Source organism: Polypterus senegalus, chromosome 14 (genome assembly GCF_016835505.1).
Source record: "Polypterus senegalus isolate Bchr_013 chromosome 14, ASM1683550v1, whole genome shotgun sequence".
Lineage (NCBI taxonomy): Eukaryota > Metazoa > Chordata > Cladistia > Polypteriformes > Polypteridae > Polypterus > Polypterus senegalus.
In genome coordinates, this window is record NC_053167.1 from 138769027 (window position 1) to 138794005 (window position 24979).

At 43.3% G+C, this 24979-nt stretch overlaps 1 protein-coding gene across 2 annotated transcripts in view; it reads left to right on the forward strand.

Annotated features, from left to right (window-relative positions):
• Positions 1-24979, forward strand: part of mast2 (microtubule associated serine/threonine kinase 2) — a 457031-nt gene that overhangs the window by 175106 nt on the left and 256946 nt on the right. The window lies entirely within an intron of this gene.

Here is a 24979-nt window from a genome sequence, read left to right on the forward strand (position 1 = left end):
AGAAAGACTGTGACCAGGGCAGGCCTTTCAGCCCAACAAGCTCGTTCTTCTTATTCACTGAGATTGTCCAAAATAACATCAAGTTGAGATTTGAAGTTACCCAGACTAATACTCTATACCAAAGTACTCTGTAATGTATTTCATGTGCCTGCGGTTCTTTGCATTAACATAAAAAAAATGCAAAATCTGTCTGCAACGTGTTTTCAACTGTTTCCCTTTGTTTCTGTTGCAGAGCTTATTCTAAAGAAACAGCCTGAATCTACTGTACCAGTTCCTTTTTGTAATTTTGACTTTGATCACGTTGCCTCTTATTCTTCATTTCGTTCAGTCTCTTCTCATAGCTCATCAGTCTTGGCTTCTTTTTCTGGACTTTCACCAGTTCTGCTGTGTCTTTTATTGTAATATGGAGACCAAAACTGAACACAGTACTCCAGGTGTAGCCTCCCTAGTCCATTGTATGACTAAAGTATGACCTCCCACATCATAATATATAACCTGACAACAACAACATTTATTTCTATAGCACATTTACATACAAATAATGGAGCTCAAAGTGCTTTCCATGATGAAGAAAGAGAAAAAAGACAAAGTAAGAATTAAAATAAGAGAACACTAATTAACATAGAATAAGAGTAAGGTCCGATGGCCAGGGAGGACAGAAAAAACAAAAAAATACTCCAGACGGCTGGAGAAAAAAATAAAATCTGCAGGGGTTCTGAGGCCACGAGACCACCCAACCCCCTCTAGGCATTCTACCTAACATAAATGATCAGCCCTCATTGTATTCAGTGTTCTCATAGAAGGACTTGATGATGACGGTCACGTGGACTTCTGGCCTTTCATCGATCAATGTAGGGACATCACGGTGCTTTGATCAGGTGGTGGTGGCGCAGATCACCACCCCAGAAAATTGGATAAAAAGATCAGAAGAGACATCCTATTAGCTTTCTTTAATGAATACAGAATTGCAATTTATTTAAATAAATTTGAATGTATTTTTATTGAGTTGTATTATTGGGTATTGCCCCCAGAATCCGAATGCCCCAGAATTCCAACAACTTGGAATCCGAACGAAAAATTTGAGCAAATTTTGCCCCGGAATCTGAACGCTGCTTTGGAATCCGAACGCCCAGCACGTTGTTCGTGTGTGTTTGTGCGTACATTTTCCCAGCGCTCGGGCCACCCATACACTTTGTCGTTCAGTTCGTTGTTGGAAGCTGTAGTGAAAGCATCTCGTTTGATTTTCGCTGCTGATTTTTTGGTTTTGTGCCTGTTTTGAGTTATTTTTTTTATATAATACCAACTTATGTATTCGCCATTGGTCCTAAAAAGTGTAGTGAGGAAAATAAGAGTAAGAGGAAAGCTTTAAGAGCTACAATTGAAGTTAAGAAAGATCTTATCGCTAAGCATGAAAGCGGTACACGTGTGGCTGATCTTACTACTGTGTTCGGGATGCCTAAATCAACTGTTTATGTGATTTTGAAAAATAAAGAAGCTATCAAAGCAACTGATGTGGCGAAGGGCCAACAACACCGACTTAGGAGATCGAAAAGTATGGAAGAAATGGAAAAACTCCATCTTAGTTTTGATTAATGAAAAACAGCTGGCTAGTGATCATTCCTTTTTAAGATAAATACAGGTTTTTATATTTTTAATTTTCTTAATTTACATTTTTATTCAAACTAGGGGGCTCCACCCCCTGCTCGCCCACCCCCGTGTTTGGTTTACCAGATATACAATTTAAAGAGATTGTTATTTTCATGGCAATTGTTACATTTGCATTATTTTCACTTTTTGTAAAAACAATACTTGTCCTTTATTTCCGGTCCTGGGCGTGGTTGCATCTCTTTCTCGCAGGACGTATAACGCTGTTCGCATTGTGAAGAGGGGGGCGGCAGCAGCTAAATGCACGCTAAGGAGATGCCGTTGGATCATCTGCTGTCTTTGTGCTACTGATGCTGCTGTCGAGCTGCCCGGCGATCATTTCAAAGCCTGTACAACCGCTGTCCTTTTTGCCACTTCCTGTCTCTGCTGCTCGCGTTGTGAAGAGAGGAGGTTAGGGTGGCTGAACGCACGCAAGGAGGAGTGGTCGGATCATCTGCTGCAAGCTGCGTGTTTTGCTTGTCGCTTGTCATTGTGTTTTAAGAGCTGGGAGCCAGTTAAAGTGTCTCTCGCGGGACTTCAAATTGTCTTCTGAGAAGATCACGTCTCGTCTCCCTAGTCTGCCTCCTCAAGAATTTTTTTTTATAATAGAGAGATATTATTATTTGTTAATATTTTAAATTACAATCCAGTGCATTTACGGTTAAACTCATTTTGAAAATTCGAGTTTGTGGGACCCGGGAACGGATTAATCCGGTTTCTATTATTTTAAAGGGGAAAAATTGTCTTGGAACTCGAACGGGGTTCTGGAGCATATTAAGTTTGGTTTCTAACTGTATTGGGTATGGAATATGGTATTGTGTTTGAATACTTTTCCTAGTTTCATATTGAAATTTGAACATTTTGTTATCATGAGAACTCTAGTTGAAATACAAAGGAAAGTGTCCCAAAGCCCTCACATTTCAGAATGACGTCAGTAGACTTTAGCCAAGGAGTAAGAGCTGAAATGAACTGAGCTACAAGACCTGAGTGAGAAAAGCCATGACGCCTTCAGGCAATGGCTGTAGACGCAAGGAGAGAAGAGAAGGACTGAAGCATTTTTGTTAATGTGGGTTTCCGAAAAGCTACAAATTCTGAGAGGATGAACTCACGGAGAATTTGCATGAATGGCAGTTGACACAAACCAGGTGTCTTGTTCAGCCTCCTTCGGGGCTTCTCGGCAGTTTGTTGTCTGAAATCTAATTTCCCCTTTCTGATGGCTTGCATTTCCTGCTTTTATTCAATTATTTGCCTTTCTGCTCCAGCTGCCCACCAGCCGGCGATCTGGGCCACAGCTGGGCGCAATTCGTAATGTTCAGTCAGTTATGCTCTTTCAGCTTGGATGGGTTTAATGCTCAGTGTGTACGACGCTGTATGAAGCACGGCGAATATAAGTACATTCAACTGAGCCCCAATATCTCTGGGCTCTCACTTCCTTTCGTAATTCTTATCATCCACACCTGCTAATTGAATCTTTATGTCATGTGGGCCTCATTCAGTTGCAGTTGTGGTCCATTGTGGAGATTTGTCATTTGCTGTCTCTTGGTGCCTTTTGGAACAATTCATGTAGTACTAGGTTGTTATACCGTGTTAGCCATTATGAATGTAGTGAGAAGTCAAGCAAAATGTCCCCTTTTATTGGCTAACTAAAAAGATTACAATATGCAAGCTTTCGAGGCAACTCAGGCCCCTTCTTCAGGCAAGATGTATAATGGTGTGTATGAATAGCTAAGGTTCTTCCTGCACGGGATGATGGAATTCTGTCTTTGGAAACAAAGATGAAAGAAATGGGTTTCGCTCATATAAGCTACTTTAGTTAATTTTTCTTTCCTTTTTGTGTAATGTTCTTGGTCCAATACACTATGAGAGGGAAGTATAGTCTCTTCTGGTAGCATCAAGGCCTGGACACTCTCTCACACTCACATTGGCTCAATTTATAGATTGTTTAATTTAACTTTCCTCTGTCTGTGATATGGGAAGAAATATACACGTACTGTACATGGGTAGAGCATGTAGACTCCGAATCTCAGAAGGAAGTGCACAAGAAAAAAGCTCACAGGAAATCTAAACGTACGGGAAATAACCGCACAGTCATATAAACGTACGGGAAATAACCGCACAAGGTAAAATGCGCGCATGGAAAAAATGCACATGGAAGAATGCGCATATGGTAAAGTGCGCACGTGGAAAAAAGCACACTGCGGCGACATATAGCTATTACAAATATAAACTATACGCCACCTATACTGCTAGACTTTTTTATTATAATAAAATATAAACGATTAACACACCTTAATTAACAGTTTTATTGTAAATTAGCTACACTAAGTCAGAGTATTTCACAGGAATTTCAAAATGGATCGTTGATGGATTCGGCAAGTGCTTCTCTGCTCGGTGATTTTGAAGACTTCTGGCAAGAGACGATTGCTTCGGATTATAAGCCAGTGCATCATTGCTCACTGATGATAAAATGTCTTCAATGACATTGCGATAAGTAGAATTCACAGATGCCATGCCTTGTCGCATTCGACTTCTGGCGATGTTTGCTTCTGCTTTCTGGGGAGTTATGACAATGACTGGCTGGCTCCTGTACAATGTCTCCGTTCTTCGTTTTCACTAAGGAATGGCACTTTGTTGATCAATTCTCAAGGCACCTTCAAGTATCTATTCCATTTGTTGTGCAAAAACGCAGATAATCAAATCCCTTGTAACCGAGAATTTGCTTGCCTTTCTGACTGGTCGAAAACTCCATCTCGCTTAATCAAAAAAAATGTTAACTTGCCTTGCTTGAAAGTTAGGGTAGATTAAAGAAAACTCTTAACAAATTAAAACATACAAGCTTATAAATACATTTAGTGAACAATTATACAATTTTGTTTATTGCGATGTATAATATACATTTTTTTTTCTTCTTTGCATATACGCCTTTGCCGTTCATGCTTTTTTCCATGTACGCATTTATCCACGTGTGCAGTTTTTCCTGTGTGCGTTTTTTCCCGTGGGTCCATATAGGTGGGACTTGAACCCATGTCCTTTGTGCTATCAGGCAGTTTCATTAACTTCTGTTCTCTAGAACACTCACACTGGGTCAGCACTGAGATAGTGTTTAACCCATCTGTGATTGTGATGTGAAATGACACTCAAGGGGATATTGAGTAAGATTATGTTAACATTTGAATGGTGGAAACAATTTATTCACAAAACATACTTCATATGTGCAAGATGATTTACAGAAATGCTACACATTTGCCTGAAGAGGCTCCTTTGGAAGAGCTGTAACGCTCTCCTTTGTTGTGCAGTAAAATTAAACTCATTGTTATCGAACAAGTCATTTTCATTTATTTCATCTAATTGCTTTTGTATTTATGTATTTTAGTATTAAGCAGTGTTTAAATTATTTTATACAACCTCATCAATGTATAATATGCCAATAACAATAGGATTTTTTTTTCATGGGAACGAATTAATCATTTTCCCATTATTTCTTATGGGAAAAATTCGTTTGGTATAAGTCCTGTTTGGTATAAGTCGAAGGATCTGGAACGGATTAAGGACGTATACCAAGGTACCACTGTATATGTGTGTATATATATATATATATATATATATATATATATTGTGGACGCTGGCCCGGACACACACAGACGGACATCGTTATTCACCCAACACACGTTTATTTATATACAATATTTACAAAGTTTTACTTTAGTGCACTTCCCAGTGCCTCCTGCACCGTTCCCCCAAATGTCCAGGCCTCACAGTCCTTGTGCCTTTCTCCTGGCCGCCTCCAATCCTCTCTCCAGCTCTGTCCACTTCCACTGGACATCCACCATCAACTGAAGGGAGGCGGCCCCTTAAATAGGAACCCGGATGGGCTCCAGCTGCCACAGTGCCCCACCGCTAGCAAAGACATGTGGGTCTGAGCGGCACTTCCCGAAAGGGCAGCACGTTCCCAGAGAGGGTCCTACTATGTCCAACACGGCACCCTGGGACATCTTATTTCGGCACCCCCTCCGACGCCCCTGTCCTGCCAGCCCCTGCGTGCTCACTCTCCTCGATCCGCTGGCCGTCTGCACCGCTGCGTCTGCTGTCGGGGGATCGCTTACTTGTTGCCGGTCCTCCTTAACAAAGTCGCTGCCATTTTCGGCGAATCTCCCCTCATGCTTTACGGGGACGGCATAACCTACCTTCCCCACGGTGTTCTGTCGGCCAAAGGCTCCAGCATCGCGCCGATCCTCCGTCTCACACGGCGTCTCTCCCGACGCGACCGCCTTCCCCTTCAGCTGCTCCAACCGGACGACAAGAGCACCCAGCAACTGCAATAAAGGCGGCTCTGCGGGCCGAAGGGACTCCTCCGGCTCACGCCAAGCCGCTGGCGAAAACAGAGAGACAGATGTCGATGGGCTTACCTGTCGATCAGCCCCACTCGTCGTCTGCCTCCTGTGGGCCACTCCCTCTGGCCCAATTGGGTCTCTCCTCGGCACGAGACTGGCGTTCCTTGGTCCCCCCTCTGTACCGTCATTGGCGGGCACACAAGACACACCGGCCAATCCCGTGCCTGTCAGCGGGCGGGACATCCGGTCCGCGGCCATTTTGGCTCTTTTCTCCCCAGTGCGGCAGCATGCTGGCTCTTCGGGTTGCAGCATCTCCCTCTCAGCAGCTCTCCCAGCTGCTGCTGCGTTAACGAGGCGCCGCGGTTCGACAGGCGCCTGCCACCGACAAGGATTCGGGCAGCCCCTGCCTGTCGAAGAAAAAATACACGCGGCCCCACAGGGCCCTTTGCCAGCAAGCAGGGAACTTACCTCCTGGGTCCTGTCTGTCCGGGGAAATGTCCCCGGCATGGCCTCGCTAGGCGGCATGCCGTCCCGGGCGCCTTCTGCCATGACTTGCTCGCGGGAGCCTGCTGCACTCCAGCAAAGCCCATTATCCTTCCTCCGCACCTGGGAAGCTCGGCCATAATGCGGACCGGCGGCGGCTGCTGTGCCGGGCCGTCCACAGAATTATTTGTTTTTCTCACAGGTCCCCAACTTGTCCCAGGTGGAGCATCCTGCTGACTATGCCACTGTGGACGCTGGCCCGGACACACACAGACGGACATTGTTATTCACCCAACACACGTTTATTTATATACAATATTTACATAGTTTTACTTTAGTGCACTTCCCAGTGCCTCCTGCACCGTTCCCCCAAATGTCCAGGCCTCACAGTCCTTCTGCCTTTCTCCTTGCCGCATCCAATCCTCTCTCCAGCTCTGTTCACTTCCACCCGACATCCACCATCAACTGAAGGGAGGCGGCCCCTTAAATAGGAACCCGGATGGGCTCCAGCTGCTTCCCGGCATTCCTCCGTAGCCACGCCCCAGTGTGGCGGAAGTGCCGGCTGCGCACACGGAAGCCGTTCGGGTGTCCCCTGTTATCTTCCCCCCAGCACACACTCCTGGTGTGGCGGAAGTGCTGGGCTCCAGGGATATCCAGGCACCGGGGCGCCGCCTGGCTGGGCTTCCAAGGGCTTCCAAGCCCTTTACCTGAGGCCCCCAACATAACCAGGGCGGACGCCCCCTCGTGGTATATATATCATTTTTAATGTAGGTAGATCATTTCGACCTGGCCATTTTAAAAGTAGCTTGCTACTCTGCTGTAGAAGAACGCTCCCTGATCAAGCATCAACTGAAGAGTAGTAAATGACGCAGATGGACAACATTTTATCCTGCCTTATTACTTATTTGTCCTGTTAAAGGATAACCTCCTTTCTTCAATTAAGATGTTGATTTCTACCACAACTAAAATTCAAATTTTGGTACTGATCCAACACTATTCCATTGTGAGGAAAATAATTTACCCATGGAGAACATTTAACATGACAGAAACCCACCCTACAAGTGGACACCCTTTTAAACTACTGGAAAATAATAAATGAGATAAAGGCTAACCCAAAAATAACATTTAGAGCAGTGTGTTTCAACCAGTGTGATGTGGCACAGTGGTGTGCTGTGGAAATAATAGTGTAGCACACCTGGGTCTGAACATGGGAGGGTCAAGACCAGTCTCAGGAGGACAGGAATACCTGGAGAAGCTGGCAAAGAAGCAGCTCTGCAATTACTATGTTGCTAAAACAGCACAATAGAGCTCTTTGGACTTGTTTCCTGGCTTCTAGAGTCTATCTGCCTGGGTGTGTGGTTGCCAGTTAGTCTCCCTGGACTGGTGGATAGCGGGCATACGAGTTGCCTCCGAGGTAGAGAGGGTCGGTCAAAGGGACAAAGCAGGTGTGAAATGCAAAGAAAGTGCTCACTAAGTGCCGTGTCTGTGAGTCTCAGAGCTACTTTTTTTTTTTTTTTTTACCAGTTTTACCCCTTTGGACAGTGAACACGTGTATGAGATGTAATGCGTTTGTGGTTACTGGAACAGTGGTGTGCCTAGGCATGTTTCTGTTTACATAAAGAGTGCCACCACATAAAAAAGGTTGGGAGACGCTGATCTAGACAATTTCAGACCTCCCTTGCTGCATCTCAGTTAATTGTGCAGGCTTCATCAAACATAACTGAGCTGGAATTCATAGAAGGGTTGCCAGGAAGATGCTTCTGCTGCCAAGAAAGAACCAAACTTAAGTTTGCCAGCAAGCATCTGGACATTTTTCGGTCACAATTAAAACCACAATGTTTGGAGAAAACGCAGCACTGCCTTGTGGTGTAGCGGGTACACAGCTCACGCCGAAAGAGCCACTTTTAAATAAATAATCACCGCGCTCGCGGCTTAGCGAGGGGGCGTGGTAGTGTGACTGAAGCGGCTCCCGGGTGGATTCGTACTTCGGACGTTTCTCACCTAAGTGCACAGGTGAGAGACGATCCGCTCCGTAATTGTTCCCGGGAACTGTTGATTGCCACAGCTGCCACGTCCATTATAAAGAGAAGCCCGAGACAGTTAAGGAGGAAAAAAAGAGAGAAAGAAAGAAGAGAACGGAGGTTGTGGAGGAAAAGCAGGAAGCAGTGAGGAGAGAGAGAAAGTCAGTGCGGGGGAACAAGCGAGCGAGAGCAGGCTCGCAGCAGCTGAGCAGGCAGCCTGGGTGTTTGGCCGACACCTGGAGGAGTAGTGGTTGTGGTCGCTCCCGCAGAGTTTACTATGAAGGATGGGAGTGACCGGAAGGCGGATGGCTCTCCGCGGAAGGCAGCAGGAGTCGGGACTTGGTGTCCCCAGCGTGAGAGCCTTGGTCGGTAGGGGAATCCCAAGTCACTGTTCGTGGTGCCTACTGGAGCCAGGGATCGGAAAGGCGACCGACCAGTTAGAATGGACAGAAGGCCAGCAGCAGGTAGGGCGACTCCCCTGTTGAGGAGCCCAGATGGGAGGAGTAGAGGAGTTGCTGCAGGAAAGAAGACACCGGGCTTTGTTGTTTTTAAAGATTGCTTCCGGTTGTATTTTAACCTCGTTATTTTTAAGAAGACTTTTTCTATTGTTTTTAACCTCCACATTTTCACTTGCTTTTATTGGATTATTTATTTATTGACTTTTGAAACACTGCACTCTTTATTTGAACACCTTGTTTTTGTTGATTGTTTTAATAAAAGCACTTTGCACTTTTTCACCTTCCCCTTGCTATGTTGTTGCCTCACTGCCAAGCTCATTGGCGACATTACCGACGATGTTGAGTTCAAAGGGCTCCCAGAAGCTGAAAGGGAGCATGGAGCTGAACCCGCATCGTCACATGCCTATTATAGCAACAGCCTTATCAGAACAGTCAAGCATGGCAATGGGAATACTCAAGATATGGGACGGTTAATCCTCCTCTTCATTAAAAGAACCATACAGTTCAAGGTATGCCAGGAGATTCTTGAACTACTGTATATATTTACGTGTAAGTCAGGTCTTGAAACCTGAATAATTGATCATAAAATCAGACCCCGACTTATACGCCCGTTCAAAAATTCGACACTTAATTTTTTTTTTTTTTGTAACCTTCTGGCCTCCTCCAATCTCGTCACCAGTTTCTCAGACGCATCAAATGTTTTTGCAGCATCGCAGTTGCCAATTTCTTTCGCTACTTCAACAATGTTTAATTTTAAACCAGCTTCATATTTTTTCTTGTCGAATGCTCCGTTGTAGATAAGGGATGCTCTCACGATAAAGGTAGATGAGGGTGTGAGATACGAAAAAACACAAATCAGTGAAAACGTCGCTTCGGAATTGTTTGGGTATTACTCTGTGGTCACGTAGGCACAATAGAGAGAGAGAGGTTAGGAGCAGACGCTAATACAGCGCATTGCCGCACCCACATAGAAAAAAAGGCCGTGTACTCCGTGGTTACTCTCTCAGGTGGGCATTAGCATATCATAATCTCTTGGACCAATAGCGTGAGTTTTCCGCATTCGGCTTATATGAGCGACATTATAAAATGCCAGAAATTATACGATTAAAATCAAGTCCTGACTTATCCGTGGGAGATCTTATCCAGAAGTATATACGGTAAATGTTATACCATAAGTCAAGATGCTAAAGGTGGGCCAAAAGTGGTCCTTCCAACATGACAATTGCCTGAAGCCTTCAAGCAAATCTGTCAAAGAATCGGTCCATTTGTGTTTTTGATTGGCTGAGTTCAAACTGAAATCCAGTTAAGATGCTGTGGCAGGACCTGAACTGCGCAGTTAATGCCATTTACCCATCAAACCCCACCCAGTTGAGAGGAGTGGACAAAAATCATTGCAGGTAAATCAGTCAGACACTGATCAATGGCTAAATAGACATTTTCTTTAAATTATGGCTACTAAACGAGGTGCCATAAGCTTTTGACTTAAGGACAGATATTTTAGGACACATTAACAGCTTTTTTTTTTTTTTTTTTTTTATACATAAATGGCACTTAGAAGAGCACTTCGATTGGAGGAGTTTCCCAGCTGCTGAAGCCCATCTACTTGAAGGTGTCACTGCCAGTGAACATCGATCGGACTCTATGGGTTTTCTTGCAGAGAGCTGGGGGAACGATGTGGCGTATGGGTGAGGTGGAGTTGGGAGGCATGTCTGAATGAACAAAGGGACAAGCAGCTGGGAGCATGTAAAGCTTCTGAAGACATGAACGGTCGGTGGTTTAGGTTGCTAAAATGCTAGCGGTCCATTTTAGAGCTACACGCCAGCAATCGGCGTTAAAATGCTAATTCCATTTCTTGGTTTCTCGCACCCCTTGGTCGTTACAGTAAATTCAAGAAATATTGTAGTTGTCCTTATGTTTCATGATGAAATCTCATAGATGAGGCATTACTGTACTGGACAAGCAGAGTTTGCCAACTGAAATGGGCATGCCTTTAGGATTCTAGCTACGTGATGAGTGGGCATGGCCAGAACACATAATACCACACTCCTGCATGTATCTATGACGCAGAGTGCCACCAATCAGGGTGGCTGTCTGTGTTCTTCGAGTTGCAGGGACCGTTTGTTGCAGTTCTTCTCTTTCTCTGTCCACCTCTGACCTCTGCTGTGTGCGGAGCCTGTCAATATCAGATATTTAATAGCAGCCTGCAGCGGCTCTCCTCAAATTTCCGAGAAAGAGCTCATGGGAGTTGACATTCTGCACTCCCCCAGTAAGAGATGATGGGGGCACATATTCCTAGCTCTACAGGCTCCACCGCCGTCTCCTACTTGATGGACACCGGCCTCTGCCCAACTGACCGATCAGCTAATTGAAATGACTCTCGGAAGCCCTCAATCATTTAGAATGAGGTAATCCTCATTGCCTAATTAAACAGATTCATTCAATTGACTTTCTTCTTTCAATTTCTGACTCCTACTCTTTTCTCACAAGGCCCTAGCGTGACACAGCCGTCATTCATTTATTATTACTAGCCACCCGCAACACTAAATCAATAACATCAGCTTTTGTTTTATTTAAATAAAAAGAGGACTGGTGTACTGTCATGGTCAAAATGACTTGAGGACACAGGAAAGAATTGATGAGGTTTAGTTTTAAGGATGCAAAACCCTGTCCTCGTGTCTAATCTTATTCAATCTCGTCTAATCTTGCATTTCAGGTCAGACTACCACACTGCTCCCTTTCCTTTTCTTGTAAATACTGTTAGATAGCCCCTTTTGCAGAATATAGAAAGCAGCCTTACTGCATAAATAATTTTTTTTCAATGACCACCAAGGTGTTGCTTGTCTCCTGCTGTGAAAGGCGTCATACAAATAGTGGTTGTGCCAGTGTATTCAGTTTCCATAACTCATGTATAAGATCATTTTGATGCGACTCCATTCTCTGCCATGTGACTACACTGCAAAGTGATTTCAGCCAACCTTACCCAGAATCAAAGTAATGGAGCCATCGTTCCATCTTTACGATGACTGCTTTACAGTGCATGTTAACAGCTTTTACACAAAAACTGAGCTCTAAATATCGGCCATGAAGTTTCTCAAGAGACCCCTCTCAACCCACCTGCCATTGAGAATTACTGTCTAATCTCCCTTCTGCCACTCATGTCAAAGACTCTAGAGCAAGTAGTCCACCAGCACCTGTCCTCTTTCCTCTCTGATGACAAGTCCTGTTTAATTTAGTTTCCGCAAGGGTCCCTGTGCCGAAACTGCACTGCATTCAGTCACAAACACTCCTAGACATGCTAAGCCATGTCTCTCTTCTCTGTCCTTATTCTTCTTGACCTTTCATTAGCCTTTGATACTGTTAACCACTCTCTGCTGATCTCTTCCCTTAATAAACTCAGAATACATGCTTTGGACTGGTTCAGATTCTACTTTTCAGACTGATTTCTTTGTGTCTACTGGTTTAACTCCTTGTCTTCTCCACAGCAGCTCTCCACGGGTGTGCCTCAAGGTTCAGTGTTGGGGCCACTTCAATTTTCACTGTGTATTTGCTCTTTAAGCAGTCTTATTTCTTCTCATGGCTTCTGCTACCACCTCTATACTGATGATGCACTGATCCTCCTCTCATTTCCCTCTTACAACTCACAGGTTTCAGCCCAGATCTCCAGCCATATCTCTGCCATTTTGTCGTGGATGAATACTCATCAACTTGTAGCGAGTTTCTCTTAAGTTGGATGAGGAGCCCAGTACACACAAAACTCTCCTACTCTTAGGGAGAATATTAGGAATTATATATATATATATATATATATATATATATATATATATATATATATACATATATATATATATATATATATATATATATATATATATATATATATATATATATATATATATATATATATATATATATACATATATATGTATATGTTTATATATATGTATATGTATATACTGTATATATATATATATATGTATGTATATATATGTATATATATATATATATATGTATCTATCTATTATATAGTGTCTTTTTATCTGTCTGCCTGTCTGTCTATCTGTCATACAAAAAGACAGGCTAATGCCAGGAAAATTCCAGAGAAGTGCAACTAGGCTGATTCCAGGACTAATCGGTCTGAGTTATAAGAGGAGATAAGAGGTGACATGATTAAAGTTTTTAAAATTATGAATGGAATTGATACAGTGGATCCTGTCTGTTACTTTCACTTCCATAAAGCCGGAACAGCAGTGGAAACTGTGCGGAGGAAAGCAACCAGGTGCAGGTCATTAAGGTCACTTTAAGGACATATCCAACCTATATAAGCTCAGAGTATTCAATCTGCTAGTCTCAAGCAGAGAAGGCTATGTAGAAACCTAATTCAGATCTTCAGAATTCTCAAAGGCATTGATAAAGCAGATCTAGCCAAATTCTTTTGACAAAATGGTGATGCCAGTGGAAATTAAGGGGAAGTGCATTTAAAGCCTATGACACATAAGATGACCTTTCCAGTGATTTTGTTTCATTTACATAATCATATGTAGTTGAATGAAGCTAATTGCCTAATATGGCATCTCTAACAACTGAGACCAACTACTCTGCGACTGACTAGGACAAAATCAAATTGGTTAGATTTTCTCTTTGGTGGCAGGGAGTTGGCTGTTTGTGTGCAAGAGTTGAGAACCAATGAGCATTCAGCAAGCAGTACAATGCATAGAATGTAGCGACAAGGAAGCTGAGTGTATCATAGCCATTAACCCTTCACAAAGCACCGGTACAGCACCAGCTGTGTCTGCCGCCATGGGGTGCTTTGGACCTCACAAATAGAAAAGGCACTCCTCCGTTTGTTGTTTCATATTTTACATACTGTAACAGAATGGAAGAGAGAAACAAAAGCAGAAGTTGCTGCTGAACTTGCGCCACCTGTTAACACCGTCGTGTCACTGGATTGTGAGAAGATTAAAGGATATGTTTGGTGTTTTTGAAGTCAAAGTTATTTCTTCTCAGTCATGGTATATATTAATTTTTCCACATAAAATTGTGTTCTAAAGTAAAGTGTTTTTAATGACCTGTAAAAATTCATTGTTTGTTCTTGAAGCTTATAGTGAGAGTAAAGGGTAAACGGGTCCATAGGTGAATGAAAAAAATCTTAAAACTTATCGAATATGTTCACTTTTCAAGTCAAAATGCTTTTGAGTATTGATCCATATCTTGAGTTTATATATTGTTTGCTATATATATATATATATATATATATATATATATATATATATATATATATATATATATATATATATATATATTTACCTCAGAAAGTCATCACCAAGCGCTGCTCTCAAAAGTTGATACACTGATAGGAATTTCTGTTTCTACTCTGTAGCCAATAATACCTGAAAAAGTTACATGATCATAGAGCTGGGCAATATGAACAAAACATTATCACCATAATTTTTCTGTATCTATCGATTTCGATAATTATCACAATATATTTTTATATTACTGTTTTGCATTTCTAAAGAGTATCTATACTAATATATTCTGAATAAACAAGTTAAAATAAAAAATATTAATAATCAGATAAGATTTATTTTTGAGAACTGGCACATAAACTATACATTTAACATTTCCTTAAAAATTCTAGAATGATTTTGATTTTCACATTTTCAGAATGATTGCACTTACAGTAGCTCAAATTAACAAGGCAGTGTATAAATGAAGCAAAAACCATGCGCAAAACAGTGGAACAGTGCAAATATGTTAAATTGCGACACAATGCAAACCAAATGTGCATTACTACTGCAATAAATATCTACCTCTCTTCTAATGAGCTTATGTTTGGGCTGATTAAACTCCTCTTGAGCTGCTGCCAAATCTCTCCGCTCTTTCCATGAAAAAGAAAATGCGCTGACCACTTTTATCCAAACACCTGTAGCGCTTTCAGTTCTGCTGTCTCTTCCAGCTCTCTCTGTAGTGACAGAAACACAATATATTCATGTATTATTAATTAACAATTAGTCTAGTAGTGGAAGCAAAGCAGTTGTCGTATATTGTAATGTTAGTATTGAAAATATAATCTAAGCAACACAATACAAGGCATAGTAAATTAATTTAGCTAATAATGTTCACTTACCAATTGCTATGTGCAATCTATGTCAGAAGCACTGAAGGCGAGTCTAGTTTTTTAGTGATGTAGCCTTGACAGTGTTTGCTCCATTGTCTATAGTAATACATACCTGGTGGTCCTCTCTAAACCCCCAGGATGACCTCTAGCACCATTACGATAGTTTCTGCTGTATGATCTGCGGTAAAATATGTAGTTTGCAGCCATTTTCTCTGTAAATTCCATTCTGTGCCAATTTAGTTAATAGTAAGACTTATTATGTTTGACTACATTTCTGATGTCCTGATGCCTTTTTGATTTTCAGTTATATGGGGTCATCGACTGCTGTTTAGGAGCAGCACTGCTGCGCGAAGGCACTCGAGGGTTCATTTTGACATTCAGTGTATTTGACTGGATGGTATTTTTTAAGCGTGGTGGGTAGAGGTTTATTGTATTCGTCTTTGTTGGGACCTTTTGGCGGCCAATCTTGCATGCTGGCTTTATTTGTGCCTGGTCTGATTTGAGGTAGCCAAGTATACGATGACGTGCCATTTCTTTGGTCTTATCAATTCCTGAGCAGTTAAAAGACTTTCGTCTTCAGCTTTACTTACCAGGACATTCTCGTTGCACAGCATATTTCCCAAACATCAGACCATGTTGCTAATTCATGTTGCTAGCTTCTTTGTGGAATGGGCAAATTTGTAAAGTGCATCATGATTGGCTGTTGTGCTGGCGATTCACTAAGCCTACATGCTGCGTGATAGGTTACGGTCATTGTCCGTCACAACACATTGTATTTTAAAACTTATTATGGGAAAAATGTGCCTTATTGATTTTTATAGCCTCAGTTTATCATCGTTATCGTCAAGCTTTTTTCCCTGATCAAAAATCTAAATCGTTTTACTGCCCAGCACTGCAGGTCAGGTCAGGTTGGGGAGCATGCACTGGTACAGCGCATTGCCGCACCCATCACTTGACGAAACAGCCTGGGATTCTGGTTGGCAACCCCTAGGCAGACACACGGTCCAGTTCCACCCTCTGGAAATGACTATGAGGATCCTGTGCGCCGGGTCACCCTCAGGCAATCATGAAACATGGCCATAGTGCTGTAACTGACTCTCTCACAATGCAGGCAATATGCCTCATTCGGGTCTCCATGAGCGACTGCACTACCTTATCACTTACATTCTTTCACTATACGAAAGCTTATTTCATTATTTCAGACACGCGATCCTCCCTCACTTCTCTCACCTGGTGTCAGAGTCAACTCATATGCCACTCCTTCCAGCAGCTACACATCAGGAGCACAGTCTCAGTCTGTATTTTTCTACCAGACATGCAAACTACACTGGTAATCTGTTATGCGAGGTATGCCTGATAGAGCCACCAAACAAGCAGTTGGTTTACAGGCTCAGCAAGTGCTATGTGTGCCAGCACCCCCAGAGCTTCTGCTGCCACTGCTGCTTGCAGAGCTGTTTTTATCCCAGCTTCTTCAGGTAGCTCAGAGCTGTCATTCCTGCCTCACAGCACCAGGGTTTGCATGAGTTTTACTTGTTCTCCCTGTGTATTTACCATTAGTTGACATCATGTATATCACTTAGTTTACTCAAACGTCTATCAATCCAGGGATGTATCTATTCAAGCAAGCATTGGGCACGAGGTAGAAACAATCCCTAGACGGGGCATCAGCTCATCGCAAGCACATACACACATACACTGCCGTCATGTTAGTGTCACCAAATCTGCATATCTTTGGAAGGAAACCGGAGCACTCTGTGTAAACTCAGCAGGATAACATGTAAACTCCAGGCAGGGAATACAGTAATCCCTCGCTATATTGCATTTCAACTTTCGCGGCTTCACTCTATCGCGGATTTTAAATGTAAGCACATCTAAATATATATCACAGATTTTTCGCTGGTTCGCGCTTTCTGCGGACAATGGGTCTTTTAATTTAGGTTACATGCTTCCTCAGTTTGATTGCCCAGTTGATTTCATACTAGGGATGCTATTGGCGGTTGGCTTAGAAGCTACCCAATCAGAGTATGTATTACATATTAACTAAAACTCTTCAATGCTATAAGATGTTTCCCGCGCGGTGCTTGTTTGCTTCTCTCTATCTTTCTCACTCTCTCTGCCTGACGGAGGGTGTGAGCAGAGGGCTGTTTGCACAGAGGACACGGACGCTCCTCTACAAAATGCCGCTTTATCGCAGTGCTTCTGTATACTTAAAAGCACGTATTGATTTTTTGATTGTTTGCTTTTCTTAGCGAGCGCTCTCTCTGACATTCTCTGCTCCTGAGGGAGCTCCTTTATGACGGCGCTCCTTTGAAGATAAGATATGTTTGCTTTCTTTTAACTGTGAGAAAGAACTGTCATCTCTGTCTTGTAATGGAGCACAGTTTAAACCTTTGACTAAAGGGTGTTATTTCATGTCTGGAAGGCTCTAATAATGTTAACAGTGTGGGAGAGTTTATAAGGGCTTAAAATATATAAAAATAACCATACAAACATATGGTTTCTACTTCGCGGATTTTCACCTATCGCGGGGGGGTCTGGAACGCAACCCCCGCAATCAAGGAGGGATTACTGTACCAGCGACGTGACTCCCTGCAAGACAGCAGGGCTACTGCGCCGCCACCGTGTCACCACCATATGTGTAATTATTAACAGTAGGCATTATTTAAATCGAAATTAACGATTTATCTGTAAAATGTAACATTCATACTTTAATGTATTTCACCATGAAAGTGATATCAAGTATAAATCTAAGGATTCTAAATGTGCAGAGAGTTAGAATATTATACATTTTATGTGTTCTGTGTGGTGATCTATTGCTGTTTGCCGCTGCTGTCAAGTCAGGAGGAAGACCCAGAAAAAAAAAGATGGCATGTGAGACTTTTAAAATGTATCGTGTCATTACGATCGGGAATATGCGACGCTTGAATATAAAAGCACCACGAATGCATCTGTATGTCGGCATTTTGCTTCACCACACCGAACCGTTCATCAGACATCGAAGCGCTCACATCGATCTGGTAGGATCCTCAATGCGGCACATATAAACAGTAAACGGAGAGTCTGACGTCACGTTCCGACTTTTATCACACTGCGCCCCCCGAGTTTTTGCTGGTACTGCAACAGGCTTACGCATTGCGTGAATTTCTGAGGACCTGCTTCAGAGGACGCGTCAAATGAACGCTGGGAACGCGTGGCAGCGTGAAGTATAAACGAGCCCTTTAAATGATTTGCTCCATGATGACCGCTTCATAGTTTGTTTGTTATAGATGTTCACAGGGTGCTCTTCAAAGTTCCATAAGTGGAAAATTACTTTTTTTTTTCTCGGTTTTAGAGTTTTCACATTACTTATGTTATTTCAGTGGAGACATGGGCTCCAGAGCTGCAATTTCATGCAAGCACCCCAGAGCCCGAATAAAAAATGGACATGGTGTTCTGCAAGCAGCATCTGTGTCTTAACTTAAAGCCTCTGGCAGGACTTGGCTTTGACTCTCTTGAGTCTGAACTGAATTTTTTGTTTCCTTTTTCAAGGGTCTCAGGATGTGGCCAGGGCTGTTGTGACAGGCCTTTTAGAAATGGCCATGTTTCTCCTTCACTCAACTCTCTTTTTCTAATCTCTATTGATTGGCTGTTTTCTGCCAACTCTTGTTCAGCTGATCAATGGCCCATAAAGCTACCATTGTGAAAGAGGATAGAAAAAGGAGGCTGTCGTCATAGGAAGAGTGATTACAAGAGCTTGTATGGCTAGTTGATGAGATACAACTTACTGATTAGCTGGTAGAGAGCCTCAGTAGGCTTTTAGTCAATATCTGCTTGGGTGTTACGCCATAAAGGAAACAGGCAGGCAAATAGCAAATTCATTTCGCAATGCATACAACATGATTTACTTAGACTTTCAAAATGCCTTTGACTTAGCCCCACACGAAAGACTAATTTTAAACCTACAAGCCATTGACATCAGAGATAACCAATACAACTGGATCTCGATATGAGGAACCAGCAGATAAGAAGAAAATGGGGTCATCCGTGGAGTCCCTCAAGGGTCTGTCCTTGAACTGCTACTTTTTATGATTTATAATAATGATGTTCATTCTGACGTCACTCGTAAACTTGTGAGATTTACAGATGATGTTAAAATTGGAGGGATAGCAGATGTTGAGGAGGCAGCAGAAACATTTCAAACAGATCTGGACAGGGTTCCCATCTTGGAAAATGCAGGGTAATGTATAATCTCAATTACAAAAAAGTTGGGACAATGTGGAAAATGTTAATGAAAATAAAAACAAGTGATTTGTAAGTTTACTTAGTGTCACGCACAAACATTATAAAGACAAGGTATTTCATGTTTGACCTCATCATCTGCATTGTTATTTTAAGATATACAGTGCGGACGCTAAGTGGCACTGTTGCCTCTTAAACCCAACAGACAGACACACAGGACGTAGGGTAAAGAAGATATTTTAATTATTTTTTCTTCTTAAACAGTGCCCTCCAAGCACCACAGCCACAATAAATAATCAAATAGCACAATTCTTTACAATGATTCCAGTTCTCTCTTACACACCTCCCAGTAAGCTCTGTCCTACACTGCCCGACTCCGGCTCGCTTGCTGGGTTCCCAGCAGTCCTTTATATAGTCCTTGACCCGGAAGTGCTTCTGTTCTTCCTCCCACGTGACTTGTCAGCACTCCAGGTCAGAATGAGGACGAGTTTTCTTCAGCCTGGAAGTACTTCAGATGAAATATAACTCCTCCGGTCCTCTTGCAGTGTCCCCTGGTGGCACACACTGTACCCAGCAGGGCTCTGTGGTATTACACTAAATGTCCCATATTGCCCTTTGGGAATCTAGGGCACCGCTGCAGTCCAGGGGAGCTGCCATCTAGCGCTTTGGGGGAGGCAGTGTCCTTGAAAAGCTGCCTTCCCCCATCCTTCCATTGCAGGGACAACAGTAAGCCTTCCATAATGTTTGGAACAAAGACCCTGTTTTCCTTGATTTACTCCTCTGCTCCACAGTTTATAATTATAAATTGCAGACTTTCACTTAAGGGAATTTGCATACATTTCAGTCACACCATATAGAAATGACAAGACATTTTCCACACGGTTCCCCTATTTCATGGCACCATAATATTTGGGATGATTGCCGTCACAGGTGTTTATAATTCCTCAGGTGTGTTTCATGGCTTCATACGATACCTCGGCTTGCTTCTACCATTGGGAGTCAGTAGTTGTTATTGTTCAACATGAAGATAAGAGCTGTGCCAAAGAAACCATTATGATGCTGAAAAACAAGAATAAAACCATTAGATACAGATCTGTAAAACCTTATGATGACCACATTCAACTGTCTGGAATATCATGAAGAAGAAAGAACACACTGAAAAGGCCAAGGAAGTCCTCCACTGCTGATCATCCTCATTGTGGTAAAGAAATGGCTGTCCAACAGATCAGAAACAGTCCTCAGGAGGCAGATGTGGATGCGCCAGAGATGACTATCCCCAGAAGAATCCATGAACAGAAATACAGAGGCCTGGATAAAGGTCTTGTGGACAGACGAAGCAAAGATAAACCTTCATCAGAGTGATGTCAAAGTGTGGAGACAAAGAGGAACAGCCCAAGATCCAAAGCAGACCACCTTATCTATTAAACATGGTTGTGGGGGGTGTTATGGCTTGGGCATGTATGGCTGCCACGGGTACTGACACACTTATCCTCATTGATGATGGAACTGCTGACAGCAATGGCACAATGAATTCTGAGGTATGTAGAAACATCTGTGCTGCTCAAGTTCCAGCAAATGCCTCCATACTCATTGGACTATGCTTCCTCCTACAAGATAATGATCTCAAACACACTGCCAGGCCACACAGGAGTTTTAAACTAAGCTAAAAGAAATGGAAAATTCTTGAATGGCCAAGCCAGTCACCCAATTTAAATCCATTTGAGCAGGCATTCCATATGTCTCTCTATTGTTAAAAAAAAAAAAAAAAATCTTTGGAGGAAGACACTTTGATGTCACGTGAGACAAAGGGACAGCTGCTGTATAGGCTTTTAAATGATCGACGCTCAGTGCGACAAGCAGAACACGCAGCTTGCCAGCAACAAGGCAGCAGATGATCCGACTGCATCTCCTTAGCGTGCGTTCAGCACCCCGCCTTCACAACGCGAGCGGCAGAGACGCGAATTGGCAAAAGGACAGGTGCTGTACAGGCTTTTAAATGATCGACACGCAGCTCGCCAGCAGCAGCAGCAAGACAGTAGTTGATCAGACCGCAACTCCTTCGCGTGCATTCAGCCCGGGGCACAAAGAGTAGATGAGAAAGTAGAACTTTGTAAAGAATTCAGAAATGTTGATCTGGTACACATGCACAGCGGGTCTTCTCGGATCTTCTCGGAAGACACTGTGAAGTCCCACGAGACTAATTGCACGGAAGACACTTTGAAGTCCTGGGAGAATACTTGCACATCACGCCCTACTTACAGACAATTTCTCAGAGACACTTTAACGTCCCGCGAGACATAGAACTGAGACAAAATGACAGCTGCGGTACAAGCTTTTAAATGATACACGCGCAGCGCGACAAGCTGAACGCGCAGCTCGCCAGCAGCAGTAGCAAGACACAGTTGAACAAAAAGCAACGCCTTAGCATGCGTTCAGCCCGGGGCACAAAGAGTAGATGACAAAGTAGAACTTCGTAAAGAATTCAAAAATGTTGGGGTGGTACACATGCACAGCAGATCTTCTCGGAAGACACTTTGAAGTCCCGGGATAATACTTGCATATCATGCCCTACTTACAGACAATTTCTCGGAGACACTTTAACGTCCTGCGAGACATAGAACTGAGACAAAAAGACAGCTGCTGTACAGACTTTTAAATGATCGATGCGCAGCGCAACATGCAGATCACGCAGCACGGCAGAAGCAGCAGCTGGCTTAAAGGACAGCTGCTGTACAGGATTTTAAATGAACAGCGCACAGCGTGACATGCAGATCATGCAGCACGTTACAAGCAGCCCCGGGGGTGTGGGTGATAACTCATTCACTACAGGTTTATTACTGGCAAATATCAAGAAATAAAAAATGAATAAAATGAAAATAATCATCTTTTTAAATTCTGGGGTTGGCAAGTGAAGCGAGCAGGGGGCAGAGCCCCCAAGTAGATTTGAAAAAAAATACTTAAGGGGACAAGCCCATGAAACAAGCAGGAGCTAAAGATGGCTGCATGAGAGGCTTGAGAGAGTAACACCAGAGAAGATCCTCAGCACCTGCTGATGTCTGTGAATCACAGACTTAAAACAGTCATTGCATGGAAGGGATCATCACCAAAGGACTAAACGCGATGGCTTTAACAAACCTGCCATTGCTGTGTCACAAACATTATGGTCCCCTGAAATTAGGGGACCATCTAGAAAAAATGTCATTTCTACATGGTGTGACCAAAATGTATTCAAATTCCCTTAAATGAAAGTCTGCAAGGTGCACTTTAATCACGTCTGAACTGTTTGTGATATTAAACTATGGAACAGAGGGCACTGTACATTTCTTCTAAAACTGATGACTGCAACACATTCCAAAACAGTTGTGACAGGAGTAGTTTAGGGCTGATAACAGTGTGACAAGTTGAAATAACTTGGTGATGTTAACAAGGTGATGCTGTCGTGTTCTAGTACGTAATGAGTCTCCAAAAAAGTCTCCTTCAAGAGCAACAATAGGTCATGGCTCACCAATTTGCCTGTTGATATGTCAATTAATCGTCCAGCCCTTTGAAAACAGCATTCCCCAAAGACAATTCGGGAGGGTTTTGGGCATTTCTCCCTCTACAGTGCAGAATATAATTGAGAGACTCAAGGAATTCGGTCAGATTTCAGTGTCTTCAAAACTGTCACATATCCATAATGGACATCAAGATATTAGCTTGGTCATAATTTGTCAGTCAACACCATTTGCTGTTGCATCTGCAGATGCCAGTTAGTGATTTTACTATGTAAAACAGAGGCTTTACAGCAACACTGTCCAGAAGTGGCACCAATTTCTGTGGGCTCTGCCTCATCAGAGATGGAAAGTAGTACAGTGAAATCATTTTTTTTATGGTCAGATGAGTCAACATTACAGATAGTTTTTGGAAAAAAACAGCCATTGTGTCTCCAGGCCAAAGATAAAAAGAACCATCCAAACTGTTAGAAATGTCAAGTCAAAAAGTTAGTGTCTGTCATGGTATGAGGGTGTGCCAATGCCCATGGCATGGGTAACTTGCATATCTGTGAGGGCACCATTAATGCAGAAAGATATGTGCAAATTTGGGTGAAACGCGTGCTGCCATCTCAGATGCCGTCTTTTCCAGGAACACCCCTGCATCTTCCAGTAGTACAACACCAAGTTACATTCTGTCCACTTTACATGATGGCATAAGCAGGCAATGATGATACGAGATTGGCTTGCCTGCAGTTCTGACCTGTGTGGTCACAGTATAAAAAGGCAAAATACGACATTGTGCAGCTGAAGACCTAATGGATATACAGTATGAGGGAAAATTCTGCTTGTTAAACTGAACCAGAATGAGTCTTCAGAGCCGAGTGTTTAGAAAAACAAATGGTGGTGTCACACAGTGGGAAACACTTGACTGTCTTCACTTTTTTGAAGTGTGTTGCAGTCATCAGATGTGGCACAAGTATATAGTTTCAAAAAAACAGTTACAGTCTGTGAGATAATGAGCCCGGACACAACCAGACGGACAGCGGCAGTTCTTAAAACACACACGTTTTATTAAACTCATGTCCCTCAAGTCACAAGTCCCGCGCACACACAGTGCCTCCAATACCACAACACCCTTACTCGGCCTTTTCAATGTCCGTGGGCCGCCTTTCTTCTCCTCGCTGGAGCTTCGTCCACCTCCGGCTCCCCGACTGTAGGAAGGCGGCCCCTTTTATATCCACCCGGATGTGCTCCAGGTGCTCGTTGACGACCTTCCGACGGCACTTCCTGGTGTGGTAGAAGTGCCGCATGAGCACCCGAAAGCACTCCGGGTGTCTCTGGAAGGTTCTTCCACTACCTGCCCAGGTGTGGCGGAAGTGCAGGTTTCCCGGGCTCCACAACACTCGGGGCGCCCCCTGACAGCGGGCACAGGCCCCAACGGGTTTGAGCCTCTTGGTTCCGTCCCCGTGGTGCCCTCCTTATCCAGGGTGGTTGCCCTCGTGGCCTGGGGGACGTGTAAACCGTCTCCCGGTCCTTCCAGGCGTCCCGGCTGGGTCTGCCCCCCAGCCTCCTGCCACAATTCACAAAGTGAAACATCCAGTAATGTGCTGCTGTATTTAATGTCAGTTTTTAATTTAAAACAGTCACTGCTTCAAAAACAGAGAGAGGTTTTTATTATAAAAATACTTCACAAAGGTTTCTTCATAGGTTGTAGAAGCATAATTATAAGCAAATCTATCTTCGGTTCTCTTCTCCTCTCTTCTCTCTCCGTCCACCTCCCTTCAGTGGGTGATGCCTTCCTTTCACCCAACTCGTGATTCACTGGAGGAGGCTGGATAGCTTCCTTTTCTGTCTAACCCAGCAAGTACCTCTGGTGCCAGGGCATAGAAGTGGAAGAAGTGGATCGTGAATCCCCGCAGCACCCCTGTCAGCACCCATAGGACCCAGCAGGGCTGACTTATGGCACTGCAACTCCCATCATGCCCTGCAGCTGTCCACATGATTACTAAGGTCCTGGGATGCTGCCATCTAGCGGACGGGGGATAAATATATTCCAGAATAGGAGCCTTCCTCCAGTGCTCCTTTGTTTTGTCCTCCCAACTGGGTAAGCATCCCATACCCATCCCGGCTGGGATGCCAGATAATCCTGTTTGGCACTTACAGTGTGTAGTCTCGCAGTACTCCATGCCTGATTCAGTTTATACTTGCATGCACATTTTTCCGTGTGGTATAG